Raw genomic sequence first — 18,312 nt, forward strand, 5'->3', positions numbered from 1 at the left:
TGTTCCGGAAGGACTCTTTTATGTGTTCTTCCGGTGTCATAGTTTGAATAATATTACTTTCAACATTAATGGGCGTACCTGAGATATAATGTTTTATTCGTTGCCCATTAACAACCTTCGGGTTAGTACCTTTGGCATTATTTATTTTAATAGCTCCAAACCGATAAACCTCCTCAATAACATAGGGTCCTTCCCATTGGAAGAGGAGTTTTCCAAAAAAGAATCTGAAACAAGAGTTGTACAAAAGAACATATTCTCCAACTTTAAACTCACGCTTTTGGATTCTTTTATCATGCAATCTTTTAAATTTTTCTTTAAATAACTTGGCATTTTCATAAGCTTGGGTTCTCCATTCATCTAATGAGCTAATATCAAATAACCCGTTTTCACTGGCAAGTCTGAAATCATAGTTGAGTTCTTTGATTGCCCTATATGCTTCTATGTTTCAACTCAAGAGGAAAATGGCAAGCTTTTGCATAAACCATTTTCTAATGAGACATACCAATAGAATTTTTGTATGTCGTTCGATAAGGCCAAAGTGCATCATCTAATTTCTTAGACCAATTCTTCCGAGACCTATTGACAGTATTTTGCAAAATTAATTTTATTTCTCTATTGGTAAGTTCAACTTGACCACTAGACTGAGGATGATAAGGTGATGCAATTCTATGGTTAACATCATACTTATTCAAGCATTTTACAGAAAACACAATGAATAAAGTGTGAACCACCATCAGTCATTAAATATCTAGGGACTCCAAACCTTGGGAAAATAACTTCCTTAAGCATTTTAATAGAGGTTTTTTGATCAACACTACTAGTTGGAATAGCTTCTACCCACTTAGTAACATAATCAACTGCAACCAAAATATGTGTATACCCATTAGAGGAAGGAAAAGGTCCGGTGGTAGATTTGATGATCTGATCGATGCATGGGAGAGGGAACCAGTCTTGAGGACATGCCTTGTTGAGGTTGGTGAAATCAATGCGCATGCACTCCTTCCTACCCTTCTTGGGGATGATAACCGGGTTCACCAACCAATCTGGATGCCGTACTTCCTGAATGATGCCAGCCTCTTGCAGCTTTCGGGTCTCTTGAATGATGAACTACCACTTCTCCAGGGCCTGTAGTCGCTCCTTCTACTTTACTGGGCGTGTGTTGGGGAGCGCCATCAGGTGATGCTCGATTACCCCATGCGGAACCCTGACCAGGTCCGCCGCCTCCCATGCAAACACGTCCTTGTTCCCGCGAAGGAAGCTGGCCAGCGCCTCTTCCTAGTCCTGGGGGAGGTTTGTGCATATGGTGAAGGTAGAGCCCGACCCCGCGTCTTCGTTGACCGGCACCTACTTTGTTTTGGCCTTGTCTTGAGAGAACAATTGCTTCTTCTTTGTCGGTGCAGCCCGCGAGCGCTCCGGAGTCCCCTCCCCGCTAGGCCGCGCGGCCGTCGTGGCCCTAAAGGCAAGTTTGAGGCCTGAGAGCGCATCCTTCTTATACCCCGCCATGGTGAGTACACCGCTGCTTCCCGGCATCTTCATGAGGTTGTAACCAGGATGGGTTGCCTCCCTGAACTTGGCCAGGGCCAGTTACCCCGGAACGACATTGTATCGGAGGCTGATGCGGGTGACGTCGGAGTCAAGGACCTTGGTGCGATAGTTGTCGCATGTGCCAGTGGTGACCGGGAGGCGGACATGCCCTAGAGGGTAGGTGGAGCCATCAACAACCATAGAGAAATACCTGGTGGGGAGGAGCCAGCCATAGGGCACATCAAGCAGGCCAAATGCTTCCACAGAGAGAATGTTGAGGCCAAAGCCACCATTGATGAGGGTCCTAGTGACTGCTACGTTGCAGATGGCAGGGGTCCAGAGCATTGGGAGCGCACCGGTGCCGGTCGTGGTCGCAGGGTGGTCCCTTGAGTCGAAGTTGAGGTCGGCCTTAGGCGCCACCCAGCCCGAAGGAACTCCCCGCTGTGCGTGGGCGGCGCCCATCTGACGGAAGAACTGCTTTACGTGGTGGTCCAAGGCCGGCGCCTGCGCGCCGCTGAGGAGGGCCGCAACAGCCTGGGGCGTCGGTGCCATGAAGATCACAATGAAGAGGCCGCACAACTCCTCCAAGGAGGCCGCTGAAGACTCCGGGAAGCCCAGGAGCCAGATGCGCGACACACCCGTAAGGGCCATGGTGAGCCAGTTTGCCATCTCCTTGTCGTCGCTGCCGACTGCCCAGACAGCCTCAGCATATGCCTGGAGAAATTCCACCGGATCCACCATGCCGTCGCACCGAGGCGGCAGCTCCCGCCTGAACTTTGGCGGCCATTGCACTCGCCGCAATGCAGGGGTGAAAGCCCGATGGCCCATGGTGCCTCCGAACGCGCATGGTGGCCCGGCCGGTGGAGCTGCGCCCACCATGAGAGCCGAACAGCATGGAAGGGGTGCAGCAGGCGAGGAGGTGAATCTTCGATGCACCCTACCTGGCGCACCAAATGTCGGATTCAGGGTTCCGCGGATCCAAGAAAGATTCAAACTCTGGGGTGCATGCGGAGAAGTCAATCTCCCTAGCCTACCAACGCATTGCTCTCACGGCCTAGCTGGCTAAGCAGGAAAGGAAAGAGACACGCCAGTTTACCCAGGTTTTGGCCACCTTGCGGTGTAAAATAGTACTCCTGCTTTGTGGTGGATTATCCTCGAGGTGGGCTGAGGATGAGCTAGTATAGGGGAAAAACAGCCTTAGGAGGTGTGTTCTTGTGTGAGCTGGTGAGGGTGTGGATGGTCTGGTTGATCTGTCCCCTTCTATGGTGGTGGCTAAGATATATTTATCGTGGCCTTGGTCCTCTTCCTCCCAAAATGTAGGCGGGAAGGGATTCCACAATGGCCATGTTTCAAGGGAGACAAATAGTACATATTATCCTAATGAAGGTGATCTTCGCCTGCGAAGCTTCTGGCCGTGATGTCGTGGTGGGCTCGACGATGACCTCCGTCCTGCCATCCTGGCGGTCTTGGTCTTGTACCACGGGAATGGAAACCTTTGGCTGATTCCTCTAGACTCCGCACGTGCGCTTTCCTTTTTAGCACCAAAGAGGAAACCTGTTGTACTGCACCCGCTAGCGCTCCCTGGCCTTGGTCATCATGGCTTGCGTCACCTAAACCTCATGAGGTGGGCACATAGAAATCTCCGCTCCTTAGGGGCTAGCCTAAGGAGGCTGCTCCCTCTGGAGATCTTGGTGTCGTCCGCCTCGCTAGGCTTGGCCCCTCGTGAGGGCGTTGTGTTGTTGATGCTTGAGATGGGCCATACCAGGCCATCGATGGAGCCACGCTGTAGCCTGCAGGCAGGCAAGTCTGGGTACACTGGTGTAACACCCTGGATGTAACTTTCCATATTTGTAACTCTGACTCTTGCCATTTTCAGCGATGTGATATGATATTCCCTTTGTGGTTGGGTTTTGTCTTTCGTTTTGCATTTTGTTCATGTCATGCATTTCATCTCATGTCATCAAGTGCATGTCATTTGCATTTGTGTTCATCTCATGCATCCGAGCATTTTCCCCGTTGTCCGTTTCGCAATCCGACACTCCCACATGCACCCGTTGCACCTCTCTAATCTCGTTTCATGAGCGGGAGAAAAACGTTCTCGGAATGGGTCAAGATTTTCCGAATGGCCTTGGTACATCACTGGTAGGCCGCCTATCAAATTTCATTCCATTTGGATGTCGTTTGATGCCCCAATGGTTAACCGGGTAACCACAAAAGCCTCTTTTGTGTTGCAGCCCAACATCCCTCCAAAACAGCCAAATAACCCAGCTAAACCACCTCCATGTTCTCCGTCGTTGGATCACGATCGTGTGGGCGAATACCGCACCTCATTTGGACTCTCCTAACTCCCCCTACCTATATATATATATATATATATATGTGTGTGTGTGTGTGTGTGTGTGTGTGTGTGTGTGTGTGTGTGTGTCTCCCCCGAATTTTTTGCAGATGAAACCCTAGCAAATCCTTCCCCACCACCACCGGACATGTCCGACCCCCGCCGGACGTCCCGCGCCGCCACCCTGCTCCAGTAAGATGCCGCCACGTGTCGCCCGCATGTCCCCCGCCGTCGCAGCCCGCCGGGCCCACGGGAGGCCCTCCCGGCCCGGTTCGGCACCACCGCCCTCGCGCGACCGTGGCGCCCCTCGCCGCTGCTCCTCCGCGTGACCTCGCTGCCACCCTTCGCCGGTCGCCGCCGCCACCAGTGCTCCCCTCGCCGCGCCGGAGACCGAACACGCGTCGTGGGTGCTCGCCACGCCCCACAGCTCCGGCCCCGCCTAGATCCGGCGAGATAGAGGTCGGTCGCGCCGCCCCGCACTCCTCCACCACTCGCCGGACTCCTCCGACCTCGCCGGGTCGTCGCCGCCGCCCGGGCCCTCCTCTATCTCGGACCCGACCCGGGTCCGCGACCCGACCTGATCTGCCCGTTACGTTTCCGTAGGGTAAAATATCTCGAAGTCCCAGATCTGTAACATTTTGGGCACCTCTTCGACATGCCATATCTCGACGACCGTAGCTCCGTTTCATGCATATGATGTGTCAAAATGTTCGTCTCGTTATGCTATTCATTTTAGTGTCATTTGCATGCATGTTACTGTCCATATTGATGCCATTATCCTCATTGCAAAAGTGCTACATGTTTTTTAACTGTTGTCTGTTAACAGAACTTGATGATTTGTCATTTTCGTTGCATTTGGTGTGTGCATCCTATGAGCATGATGTCTACATGTTTTATGATCTCCATCATGCCATATTGACAGTGGTGCAAGTATTGTATTTTTGTGATCTATGTGGTGACTAGAACAAGCATGCAAAGTAGGCTTCATAATGTTGCGAATTTCAGACAGTCATTTTGCTGTCTTTTTCCTGTTACATTTTGATGCCATGTAAACTTGTTGTTACCATGAGATCCGTGCAAATTTTGAGATAGTTCAGTAAGATTATTTTGAAGATGTGGTATTGCTATTCCAATTCATGCCTTTGGTTGTAATTATTGAGTAATCTATCATGTATTTTCATTGCTCTTCTTTTGCTAAATAATGTTCCTTGCAGATTGTTAACATGATAATCAATATTGCCATGTGTTTTGTAAGCGATGCATGTACTCTATGAACTTATTCTTGCCATTATTCTATTATTGAATATTTCTACTTAATGTTGGTTACCTTGCCATGCCATGAAATGTTATGTGGTGAGTGGCATGAGCTTGCAAAGTTTCTATCATGAATCTGTCTATGCCATGCTCTGTTTTTCTTGTCTGAAACTGTTAATATAACTTGCCATGTTTGCATGGGTGTCACATCAATTTCCATGCCTTTTGGGCTCATGTTCAGTAAGGGAGTTTTATTAACTGTGTTTAGTAGAAGCATTCCATCCCTTTTTTGCCATGATATGTTCTTGTACCATGTTGTTTGCTTGCTCTAAACATTGCTTCCTGATGTTGTATTTGACATGTTAGTATTTTCACCAAGTATGTGAAGCTGACATCTTTTGCAATTTTGCCGTGCTTGTTTGAACCTGTTCTAGTGTCATTTAGCCATAGCTCAGTGTTCATGTTTTTTCAAGCATCTCTTGTACATCACTACCATATGCTTTTTTGCTATGTTGGAGTACAGTAGCTTAGTTTCTTGTTGCATTCTAAGTGCTATCATGCTGTTAATCGCAGATTTGCATCATCCTTGTATTGCTTGTCATTTGCAAACCATGCATCCGTTTCCGGTGATCCTTATATCGATTTCAACCGAAATCACCTCATCTTTCGAGCGGCATACTTGGTTTGCCAAGTTGATGCCTTGATTATTCTTTCCCTTCCGGAGCACGCATATGCATTGCATATCATATCTTGCATATCATGCCATGTATTGCATCATGTTGCTTCTGCATTGCACCGTGATTGATTGCTGTTCCATTGCTGGTGTTCTTGCTTTGGGTTGAGCCGGGAGACGAGTACATGAATGAGGAACCTGTTGAGTACGCTAACGAGGATCAAGCTTTCGACAACTCTAAGAACATTGTAGGCAAGATGACCATACCCTCAATATCACTTCTATCTTTGCTTGCTAGTTGTTCGTTCTATCGCTATGTCACGCTACCTACCACTTGTGATATCATGCCTCCCATTTTGCCATGTCAAGCCTCTAACCCCCCTTCCTAGCAGACCGTTGTTTGGCTATGTTATCGCTTTTGCTCAGCCCCTCTTATAGCGTTATTAGTTGTAGGTGAAGTTGATGTTTGTTCCATGTTGGAACATGGATATGTTGGGATATCATAGTATCTCTTATTTTAATTAATGCATCTATATACTTGGTGAAGGGTGGAAGTCTCGACCTTTTGCCTGGTGTTTTGTTCCACTCTTTTCGCCCTAGTTTCCATCATAGCGGTGTTATGTTCCTTGATTTTGCGTTCCTTATGCGGTTGGGGTTATGGGACTCCCTTGACAGTTCGCCTTGAATAACACTCCTCCAACAAATGCCTACCTAGGCCTTTTCCCTTGAGTTCTACAGACCCGAGGGTCATCTTTATTTTATACCCCCGGGCAGTGCTCCTCTAAGTGTTGGTCCAACATGGGTGATGTCCTGCGCCCCCTGGGCAACCAGTGTCTATGCCAGCTCAATGTCTGGCCCATCCGGTGTGCCCTGAGAACGGGATACGTGCGACTCCTGTCGGGATTTGTTGGCACATCGGGCGGCTTTGCTAGTCTTGTTTTACCATTGTCGAAATGTCTTGTAACCGGGATTCCGAGACTGATCGGGTCTTTCGGGGAGAAGGAATGTCCTTGTTGACTGTGAGAGCTTGTGATGGGTTAAGCTAGGACACCCCTGCAGGGTATAAACTTTCGAGAGCCGTGCCCGCGGTTATGTGGCAGATGGGAATTTGTTAATATCTGGTTGTTGAGAACTTGACACTTGAGTTAATTAAAATGAATCAACCGCCTGTGTAGCCGTGATGGTCTCTTTTCGGCGGAGTCCCGGAAGTGAACACGGTTGGGTTATGTATAAACGTAAGTAGTTCACAATCAGTTCTTGATCACTTGAACACGGCGGAGTCCGGGAAGTGAACACGGTTGGGTTATGTAACGACCGTTGCGTAGCTTCTCATCTGACTTTTATTTGCGTATGTTAGCCGCCATATTTGCTCGGCGCTTGCTGCAGCTCCACCTCATTACCACATCCTACCCATAAGCTTAAATATTCTTGATAGCGAGGGTTTTGAGATTGATGAGTCCTCGTGACTCACAGATACTTCCAAACAGTTGCTGGTGCCGATGATACCAAACTCAAGTGGGAGTTCGACAGGGACCTTGGTCGTTACTATGTGTCGTTTCCTGATGATCAGTAGTGGAGCCCAGTTGGGACGATCGGGGATCTGGCATTTGGGGTTTATCTTCCTTTTCTATTGGATTAGATCGTAGATGGTGTATGAGTGTATTTGGATGATGTATGAATTATTTATGTATTGTGTGACGTGGCAAGTGTAAGCCAACTCTATTTATCCCTGTCTTATTCATTACATGGGATGTTTGTGAAGATTTCCCCTCTTGCGACAAAACCACCGTGCGGTTATTCCTCTAAGACGTGCCTCGACACGTGGGAGATATAGTCGCGTCGTGGGCATTACATGTTTGTATCAGAGCCATCCCCGACTTAGGATCCCCTTGCTTGATCGAATCGCTGATGTTCTCGAGTCTAGAACAAAAATGTTTTGAGTCTTAGGATTATATATATATCGGAGACTAGGATTCTTTTTACTCCTCAGTCCCTTCATCGCTCTGGTGAGGCCTCCTCACGAACATGTTTTGACTTTCCTCTCCTCAAATTTCATGGAACAAAAGTTAGGATCACTCGGGTATCTTTTAATTGTTCCAATATTCTTGTGACGAGAACATTGTTCTTGGTGCCTCCAGACATTTAGGGGTTGTGGCAGTGTCCCGGTGAGTTGAGCTCCAAGGTGTTGTCGTCACAATTTTATCGTTGCAGTTCTGGAATACCTGAGTTCGCTGACATCGAAAATATCGTTTATGCAGTTGTTGATGAGATAACCTCGACGCCACCTAGTACTGGGGCGGGAGTTCGGGAGTATTGCCATAACTGTATAACAGATGCTTTTCGAAGGTTGAGGTACATGATTTCCGAAGATTTCTTGGTTATGTGTTGAAGGATGGATATAGTTGGAGTGTAGGGCTTGTTAGATGTGTGATATATATTGTGTCTCCATGTATCCCCAACACCAGATTGCATAACCAGAATGTTTCATGAGTTCATAGGTGGGAATTCAAGTAGCTCTAGTATTTTTTCCCGTAGATATTTGGTTTGTGATTGGGTAATCCTTATCACTTATTTGTTCTAGTCGTACCTTGTTGTTTGATTCATCAAGCTTTATCTAAGTGGCTTCTCACCTTAATGGACGTGTGATGTTAACTTTGGAATTCATTCGTTCATCCTTGTTCGAATGTTTATTGTGAAGACTATATGTTGCAATTTCTATCCATTGATTCAGCTTGTCTATATGTCTATCATAATTCTAACGGATGTCACCCTCTTCAGGATGGCTCCTCCAACGCGTATGAATCCGAAACGCAATGATGGGGGTCAACCGAACTCTCCTCCACCACCTCCCACCTCCAGAGGCATGGCAAGCTTTCAAGGCAACCAAGGAAATCAAGGCCAAGGGAATTTCAACAATCAACCTCAATTTTCTACCCTCAACCAGTTCCTTGCAAACTAGCCGAAGTCTTTCAGCAACTGTGTCGAGGCCACAAACGCCGATGATTGGCTCGTGGACATCTGCAAGCATTTTGAATGTAGCAATGTCAGGCCTGAGGACTATGTCAAGTTTGCTTCGTTTCAACTCAAGGACCAAGTTGTTGATTGGTATCAACAATACAGAGATTCCAGAGGAGGCCGTGTGATTACCTGGGATGATTTCTGCCGAGACTTCAAGGCTCATCATATTCCAACAAGTGTTGTTGAGAGCAAGCATGAGGAGTTCCGCAATCTCAAGCAAGGAAGCATGTCCGTCTACCAATACAACATCCAGTTTCAGAAACTTGCTCGCTTCGCCAGGAAGGATGTTCTGATGAAAAGAGCATGATCTATCACTTCAAAGGTGGTTTCAGAGAAGATCTGCAGTTAGCTCTTGTGCTTCTTGAGTCGACTAAGTTTGATCAATTCTATAGCATAGCATGGCCCTCAAGCAAGAAGGTGCTCAACTCAAGTGTGAGGCTTCTAAGAAGAGAATCGGGGATGCAATTCAATCTTCTTCTTCCTCACAAGGAGCAGCTAAGCAACAAAAGTTCTGGCTTACTCCTCCTCCATTTCGTCAGCCCTACCAGCAGAAGAACAAAGGTGGCCATGGATCTTCCCACCCACCTAACCCAGGCTATCAGAACAAGTCTCGGACTCAACCTCCAAGGTCAAGTGCTCCTTATCATCGTCCTCTCTCAGAGATGACTTGCAACAAGTGTCACCAAAAAGGTCACTATGCAAACAAGTGCTTCAACGAAAGGCGCCTTCCGTCTCCTCCTCCTGTGAGATCTTCCAGCAGTGCAGTGGTCAAGCATAATCCCAAGTCTGCAAGAGTGAACTTGATAAATTCAGTTCAAGCAGAGAATTCTTCAGAAGTGATCATGGGTAATCTTCCTGTAAATGACTTCCTGCAAAAGTTTTATTTGATACTGGTGCATCGCATAGTTTCATCTCAAGACCTTTTGCATCTAAGCATGAGTTGGTTTTCCAATATTTGCCTAGACCGTTATCAGTTGTCTCTGTGGGTAAATTCATGAATGCAAGCTCCATGTTGCTGGGTGTTTCTATCAATATGGGCAACTATAAATTTCTGTCTTCTCCAATTGTTCTTGCCGACTCGGATATTGATCTAATTCTCGGCATGGACTGGCTTTCTAAGCACAAAGCTGAACTTGATTGTGCTGCCAGGGATACTCAATTGTCACACTCTTCTGACGATGTGATCATCTATGCCGCTCGGGATGAAACCATTCGACAGTTTACTCTCAATTAGAAGGGCGAGCTGGATGCCATCTCGCAGATTCCAGTCGTTTGTGAATACCAATCCGTCTTTCCATCAGAGCTTCTGGGAATGCCTCCTCACTGGCCCGTTGAATTCGTTATCGATCTTGAGCCTGGTACGGAACCCGTTTGCAAGCGTCCATACAAGCTTGGACCTAAGGAGTTGAAGGAATTGAAGAAACAGCTCGATGAACAAGAGTGTTTGGGTTTGATAAGACCGAGTTCATCTCCATGGGGTTGTGGTTTCCTTTTTGTGCAGCAGATGGATGGCACGGACCGACTTTGTGTCGACAACCGTCCATTGAACAAGAAGACAATTAAGAACAAGTATCCACTTCCCAACATCAATGAGCTATTCGAGAAACTTAAAGGTGCTAAAGTATTCTCCAAGCTTGGCCTCCGTATGGGTTATCATCAGATTCGCATTCGTGAACAAGATATTCCCGAGACAACATTCAGAACAAGTTGTGGTTCTTATGAATATACCGTCATGTCTTTCGGTCTTATCAATGCTCCTCCATCTTTCTGTCGCATGATGAACTTCATGTTGAACCCTTAAACAAATGAATTCGTCCTAGTGTATCTTGATGATATCTTGGTCTTCTCCACGAATAAGAAGGATGATGCCAAACATTTGAGATTGGTGCTTGACAAGCTCAGAGAACATCAATTCTATGCGAAGTTTTCCAAATGTGAGTTTTGGCTTGATGAAGTTCTTTATATTGGTCATATCATCTCCGCCAAGGGCATCGCTGTTAATCCGGAGAAGGTTTCCGCAATTGTGAACTGGGAACCTCCTCAGAATGTCAAGCAGCTCCTCAGTTCTCTTGGACTTGCAAGCTATTGCCGAAGATTCGTTGAGAATTTCTCAAAGATTGCAAAGCCTCTTTCCAACCTCATCTAGAAGCATGTCAAGTATGTCTGGACACCTGAGTGTGACGTTGCGTTAAACACCCTCAAAGAGAAGCTAATCTCAGCTCCTGTCTTAACTCCTCCTAACGAATCCAAGCCATTCGAAGTTTTCTGTGATGCCTCTTTGCAAGGTCTAGGCGCTGTGTTAATGCAAGAGGAGAAAATTGTGGCTTATACCTCTCGTCAGTTGAAGCCCAACAAAAGGAACTACCCCACTCACGATCTTGAGTAGGTGGCAGTTGTCCATGCATTAATAACATGGAGACATCTCTTGTTGGGAAGGCAAGTGGACATTTTCACATATCACAAGAGACACAAGTACATATTCCCTCAACCCAACCTGAACCTCAGGAAAACTCGTTGGGTCGAAATGATTCAAGAGTACAATCCGAGTATTGAATATACTCCAGGTAAGGCCATTGTCATTGCAACAGCTTAATTCTCAGGCCATTCCAACCAGATCTTTGTGATGGTTTCCGCAAACTCAACCTCCAAGTTGTTCCTCAAGGTTTTCTTGACAACCTCCAAGTCACTCGAACTTTGGAAGACCTAATTCGTGAGGCACAACTCCTTGATACCATGGTGAAGAAGGTGAAACATGGAGTCACAATCCAAATACATGTGCTACCGCATTGATGACAAAAACAATTTATACTTCAAGGACTAGATTGTGGTTCCTAAAGGTGATCTAAGGAAGGTCATAATGAAAGAAGCGCATAATTCTATTCTTTCTATCCACCTGGGAAGTTCGAATATGTACCATGACCTCAAGCAGTTGTATTGGTGGAGTCAAATGAAGCGAGAGATTGCTCAATTCATGAATGAATGTGATGTCTTCTGAAGGGTGAAAGCAGAACACCAACGACTAGTTGGTATGCTCCAACCTCTTGTAATTCCAGAATGGAAGTTTGACCATATTGAAATGGACTTTGTTACTGGATTTCCTAAGTCCAAGCGTGGGAATGATTCTATCTTTGTTGTCATCGACAAGCTTACAAAATTGGCTCATTTCCTTCCAATCAAGGAATCTATCACAATACCTCAGTTGGTAGAGCTATACACCTCTAGAATTGTCTCCTTGCATGGTATTCCACAATTGATCTCTTCAGACCGCAGAAGCATTTTCACTTCTAACTTCTGGGACTCCTTCCAGAAAGCCATGGGTATCAACATTCGCTTCAGCACAGCTTTCCATCCTCAAACAAGTGGGCATGTCGAGTGAGTCAATCAAATTCTCGAAGACATGCTCAGGGCTTGTGTCATCTCTTTCGGTATGAAGTGGGAAGATTTTCTTCCATATGCTGAGTTCTCCTACAACAACAGTTTCCAAGCAAGTTCGGGCAAGGCCCCATTCGAAATTCTCTATGGCAGAAAGTGGCGTACTCCTCTTAATTGGTCAGAGACTGGTGAACGCCAACTTCTTGGCAAATACTTGATCAAAGAAGTTGAAGAAATGTGTAAAGGCATCCGTGAAAATCTCAAAGCCGCGCAATCACGCCAGAAGAGTTACTATGATAGCAAGCACCATGACTTGGCTTTCGAGATCGGAGACCATGTCTACCTCCGCATCTCTCCAATAAAAGGCACATGTTGCTTCGGTATCAAAAAGAAGCTTGCCCTGAGATACGTGGGTCCTTTCAAGATCATTGGCAAAAGAGGTGACCTCTCCTATCAAATCGAGCTTCCGTCCAACTTTGCAAATGTACATGATTTGTTTCACGTGTCACAGCTCCGCAAGTGCTTTAAGACTCCTGAGCGCACTATCAACTTTGAAGAGATTGGTCTCCAAGAAGATTTGTCTTTTCATGAGCATCCTATTGCTATTCTTGAAGAAACTGAGTGCAAGACTTGCAACAAGTCAATCAAATTACTGAAAGTGAAGTGGTCACACCATTCCGACCGAGAAGCCACCTAGGAACGCGAGGATCACCTCCGTTCCGAATATCCGGAGTTCTTTCAGTCCTAGATCTTGGGACGAGATCCTCTTGTAGTGGTGGAGTGTTGTAAAACCCCGGATCTAACTTCCCATATTTGTAACTCCGACTCTCGCCATTTTGTGTTGTTGATGCAGGAGATGGGTCGTACCAGGCCGTCGATGGAGCCACACCGTGGGTTGCAGGGAAGTAAGTCTGGGTACCCCGGTTCCCAGAACGCCGACAAATGAAGATGGAGGATAGCCAGACTATTTGACTTTGTAGGGATAAGCTTTCTTTGGCCACCTTATTTTGAGAAGACATAATTGCCTTGTTAGTATGCTTGAACTATTATTGTTTTTATGTCAATATTAAACTTTTGTTTTGAATCTTATGGATCTGAACATTCATGCCACAATAAAGAAATTACATGGATAAATATGTTAGGTAGCATTCCACATCAAAATGATTTTTTTATCATTTACCTACTCCGGGACGACCAAGAATTAAGCTTGGGGATGCTTGACACGTCTCCAATGTATCTATAATTTTTTATTGTTCCATGCTATTATATTAACTATTTTGGATGTTTTATATGCATTATTATGCTATTTTATATTATTTTTGGGACTAACCTATTAAACTAGAGCCTAGTGCTAGTTCCTGCTTTTTCCCTGTTTTAGAGTTTCAAAGAAAAGGAATACCAAATGGAGCCCAATCGTAATGAAACCTTCACGATGATTTTTCTTGGACCAAAAGAAAACCAGGAGACTTGGAGACGAAGTTAGAGGAGCCATGAGGCGGCCACAAGGACGGAGGCCACGCCAAGGGGGTAGGGCGCGCCCCACACCCTTGTGGGTCCCTTGTGCACCTCCTGACCTAATTATTTCGCCTATATATTCCCAAATATCCCGAAACCACTAGAGGCATCCACGAAAACACTTTTCCACCGCAACAACCTTCTGTACCCGTGAGATCCCATCTAGGGACCTTTTCCGGCACCCTGCCGGAGGGGGATTCGATCATGGAGGGTTTCTACATCAACTCTATTGCCCTTCCGATGAAGCGTGAGTAGTTTACCACCGACCTATGGGTCCATAGCTAGTATCTAGATTTCTTCTTCTCTCTTTTTGATTCTCAATACCATGTTCTCCTTGATGTTCTTGGAGATCTATTCAATGTAATACTTTTTTGTGGTGTGTTTGTCGAGATCCGATGAATTGTCGATTTATGATCACCTTATCTATGAATATTATTTGAATCTTCTCTGAATTCTTTTATGCTTGATTTGATATCTTTGTAATTCTCTTCGAACTATCGGTTTGGTTTGGCCAACTAGATTGGTTTTTCTTGCAATGGGAGAAGTGCTTAGCTTTGGGTTCAATCTTGCGGTGTCCTTTCCCAGTGACAGTAGGGGCAGCAAGGCACGTATTGTATTGTTGCCATCGAGGAAAAAAAGATGGGGTTTTCATCATATTGCTTGAGTTAATTCCTCTACATCATTTCATCTTACTTAATGCATTACTCCATTATTTATGAACTTAATACTCTATATGCATGCTGGATAGCGAACGATGTGTGGAGTAATAGTAGTAGATGCAGAATCATTGTAGTCCACTTGACACAGACATGATGCCTATATTCATGATCATTGCCTTAGGTATCACCATAACTTTGCGCTTTTCTATCAATTGCTCGGCTGTAATTTGTTCATCCACCATACTATTTGCTAACTTGAGAGAAGCCACTAGTGAAACCTACGGCCCTCGGGGTCTATTTTCCATCATATAAGTTTCCGATCTACTATTTTGCAATCTTTTACTTTCCGATCTATAAACCAAATATATTTACTTTATCGTTTGTTTACTATCATCTATCTATCAGATCTCACTTTTGCAAGTAACCGTGAAGGGATTGACAACCCCTTTATCGCATTGGGTGCAAGTTGGTTGATTGTTTGTGCAGGTATTCGGTGATTTGTCTTCTGCTGGACTGATACCTTTGTTGTCAAACTAAGGGAAATCCTTATTTCTACTTTGCTGCATCACCGTTTTCTCTTCAAGGGAAAAACCAATGCAAGCTCAATAAGTAGCAGGGCTCCCTGGGCTAGCTCCTTAGGAGCGGAGATTTCCATGCAGGTGCTCACCTCATGAGGTTGGCGTGACGCCAGCCATGACGACCAAGGCCAGGCGGGTGCCAGCAGGCGCAGAGGAGCAGGTTTCCTGGTTGGTTCTAAGGAGGCAAGCGCAGGCGCAGGGTCCCGAGGAATCAGCCAAAGGTTTCCGTTCCCATGCAACACTACAAAGACCGTCAGGATGGCAGGACAGATGTCGTCACCGAGCCCACCGCAGCATCACGACCACAAACTTTGCAGGCGAAGACCACCTTTTGTCAAGATAAGATGTACTACTTGTATCCCTTCAAAATTGGCCACTATGGGATCCCTTCCCGCCTTCGTTTTTGGGGAACAGGGCCGAGGCCACTATAAATATATCTTAGCCACCTCCGTAGTAGGGGATCAATCGACCCGAAACCTCATCAACTCACAGCCACACAAGAGCAGACCACGTGAGGTTGTTCTTCCCTTGTACTAGTTCATCCTCAGCCCCTCGTGAGGCTAATCCACAACAAAGCAGGAGTAGGGTCTTACACCGCAAGTTGGCCCAAACCCTAGTGTTCATACCTTTCATGGGTCCCTAGAGCCCTGAATCTGAAATTTGGCGTGCCAGGTAGGGGCATGTCGAAGACTCCCTTCCACTGTTTGCTCTGCCGCTACTTCGCCGTCCCAATGGCCGACGCTCGCCGTGTCCGTGCCAAGCATCGGGCAGCTCGGATTTCCCAGACAGCACCTGTGGGCAACGACGTCCCTCACCGCTCCCCCTCCTTGGTGGCTAATGCCGCCACTGACCCTACTGCCCGTGAAGAGCAGGACTCGTCGCTGCCACCATCCATGCGGCGCGACGTCCACATCGCGACTCCATCACCCACTCCGGCCGTAGCGTCGTCTTCTGACATTCGTCGTGGGCCAACGAATGAGCAGGCTGTGTTGCTCATGGCGCCCGAGCTTCTGTGTTACCGCCCGGCCAATGACCTCTACGATGATTGGCTCGCCCGCATCTACGAGGTCATCAATGCAGCTAGTGAGGGCCCTGCGCCATCCCGCTCACCTCTTTCTCCGTCATCCCTGGCGGGCGAGGTGGCTCATGGCGCACCTCCTCCTCCTCCTCTGCATTGGCATGGACCTCGAGCCAAGGAGTGAGGCTCCCTAACATGACCCGGCATGCGATGAAGAAAGCTGTCAGGTGGTGCAGCGGCCCCAAGGAGAAGCGTGTGCACTTCCAACTCCGCCACGTCAAGACCGTGTTGTAACACCCCGGATGTAATTTACCTTATCTGTACTCCAACTCTTGCCGTTTCTGGCACTAAGTTATTTCATTTCGTCGTTGTCGGTTTTTTTTGTATCCGTGTGTTTTGTCTTGGTCATGCATCTCATATCATGTCATCATGTGCATTGCATTCGCATACGTGTTCGTCTCGTGCATCTGAGCATTTTCCCCGTTGTCCGTTTTGCATTCTGGCGCCCCTATGTCCTCCGGTGGTCCTTTCTACCTCTTTTTGTGTGTGGGGGTTAAACATTTCTGGATTGGACCGAGACTTGTCATGCGGCCTTGTTTTACTACCGTTAGAGTGCCTGTCAAGTTTCGTGCCATTTGGACTTCGTTTGATACTCCAACGGTTAACCGAGGGACCGAAAAGGCCTCATGTGTGTTGCAGCCCAACACCCTTCCATTTTGGCCCAAAACCCACGTAAACCTCTCCCATCATCTAGAGCGTTCGATCACGATCGCGTGGCCAAAAACCGTACTCCATTTGGAGCTTCCTAGCTCCCTCTACGCCTATAAATAAAACCCCATTTCCAAATCCCGGATCTCTTCCCCCAAACCCTAAATTTCTGCTCCCCGCGCCGCCAGACACGTTCGGAGCGGACCGAACACGTCCGCCACCGCCTCTGCGCCTATCACCGCCTGCCACGTGGCCCGCCGACCTCCATCGCCGCGGCGGCCCGTCCCGACCCGCAACCGGCCCTCTCTGTCGCCTCCTGGGCCGCGCCCCCGCGCTCGACGCCGCCGCCTTCTTCCCGCCGCCCGGTGATGCTCAACGCCGGCCGCCGCCCTCCGCCGTCCGGCGCCGCCGCAGGCCGCCGACCGGCCACCGCAGCGCCCCGCGCCCGCCGCCTCTCCTCTCCTCCCGCGCTGGCGAAGAACCCCTCCGTTCCCGGCGTCCTCCTCCGGCCGGTGCCCTCCTCTCCGGCGAACCTCGTCAACACCGGCCGCCACGTCCATTGACTCCGGCAAGCTCCGCGAAGCTACAGTACCTGCCACAGTACCCGGATCCCGATCTGGATATAGATCTCCGTTGACCCCAAACCCTAATTCCGTATTTTTTAGCATTTTTCCGCAAGCTATAACTCTGCATCCGTAGCTCCGATTCGTGCGTGTAGCATATCAAAATGTTTGTCTCGACGAGTACATCATTTCATCTCATTTCATCATTTTCATTTGAGCTCATCTTGATGCCCGAAATGCTGTTGGAAGAGGGCTATGTGATGAATTTGTCAGATCTGTTTCAGCAAATAGATTTTTGTCATTTTTGCCATTTTTAATGTGTGAACGCTATGATCCTGAGCTCTAAATGTGTTTTGTTATATGCCATGCCATCTTTACAGAGGTGCTTGCCATGTATTTTTGTGATACTTGTGGTGACTAGCACAAGCTTGCAAAGTAGCGTAATCGGTAATGCTGATTTCTGGGACATAGAATTTCTCTAAGTCCTTGTCCTGATTTTGTTGTTATGCCATATGTTCATGTTGTTTCCTAGTGATTCGTGCCTCTTTTGAGGATGATCAGTAAGGATGTTTTTTTAATATTGTGGTGCTCTGTACATCCATGTCTTTGTTTGAAATTATGGAGCACCTAGCTTGACTCAATCGAGCTCTACTTTTGCTATGAATTGATCTTGGCAGATTGTTGACATGTTTAGCGATTTTGCCGAGGATGTTGCTATTGATCCGTGCATGCTATGTTGTTGTTCTTGCCATGTCTAGCTCCTATGCTATGTCTTCTTGATGGGTGTATGCTTAGTTTATCATGCCATGCTCTGTAGTGAGTTCATCGAGCTCGTGAACATGCCTACTCGTTAACTGTTTTCCATGCTCCAGTTTTTCACAAAGTCTGAATCTATTTGTGTTTTTGCCATGTTCACATGCTTGCAATTGTATTTTCTGATCCCTTTTGGCTCAAGGTCGCTAAGGGACTTTTATTAAGTGCTTTGAGTAGCTTCATGCCATGCCTTGATTTGCCATGTTAAGTTCCTGTAGCATGTAGTTTTCATGCTCTAAAGTGTGCTTCCTGATGATAAATTCCAGACTCGTGTTAATTTCA

The sequence above is a fragment of the Triticum aestivum genome, chromosome 4A (genome assembly GCF_018294505.1).
Source record: "Triticum aestivum cultivar Chinese Spring chromosome 4A, IWGSC CS RefSeq v2.1, whole genome shotgun sequence".
NCBI classification, from domain to species: domain Eukaryota; kingdom Viridiplantae; phylum Streptophyta; class Magnoliopsida; order Poales; family Poaceae; genus Triticum; species Triticum aestivum.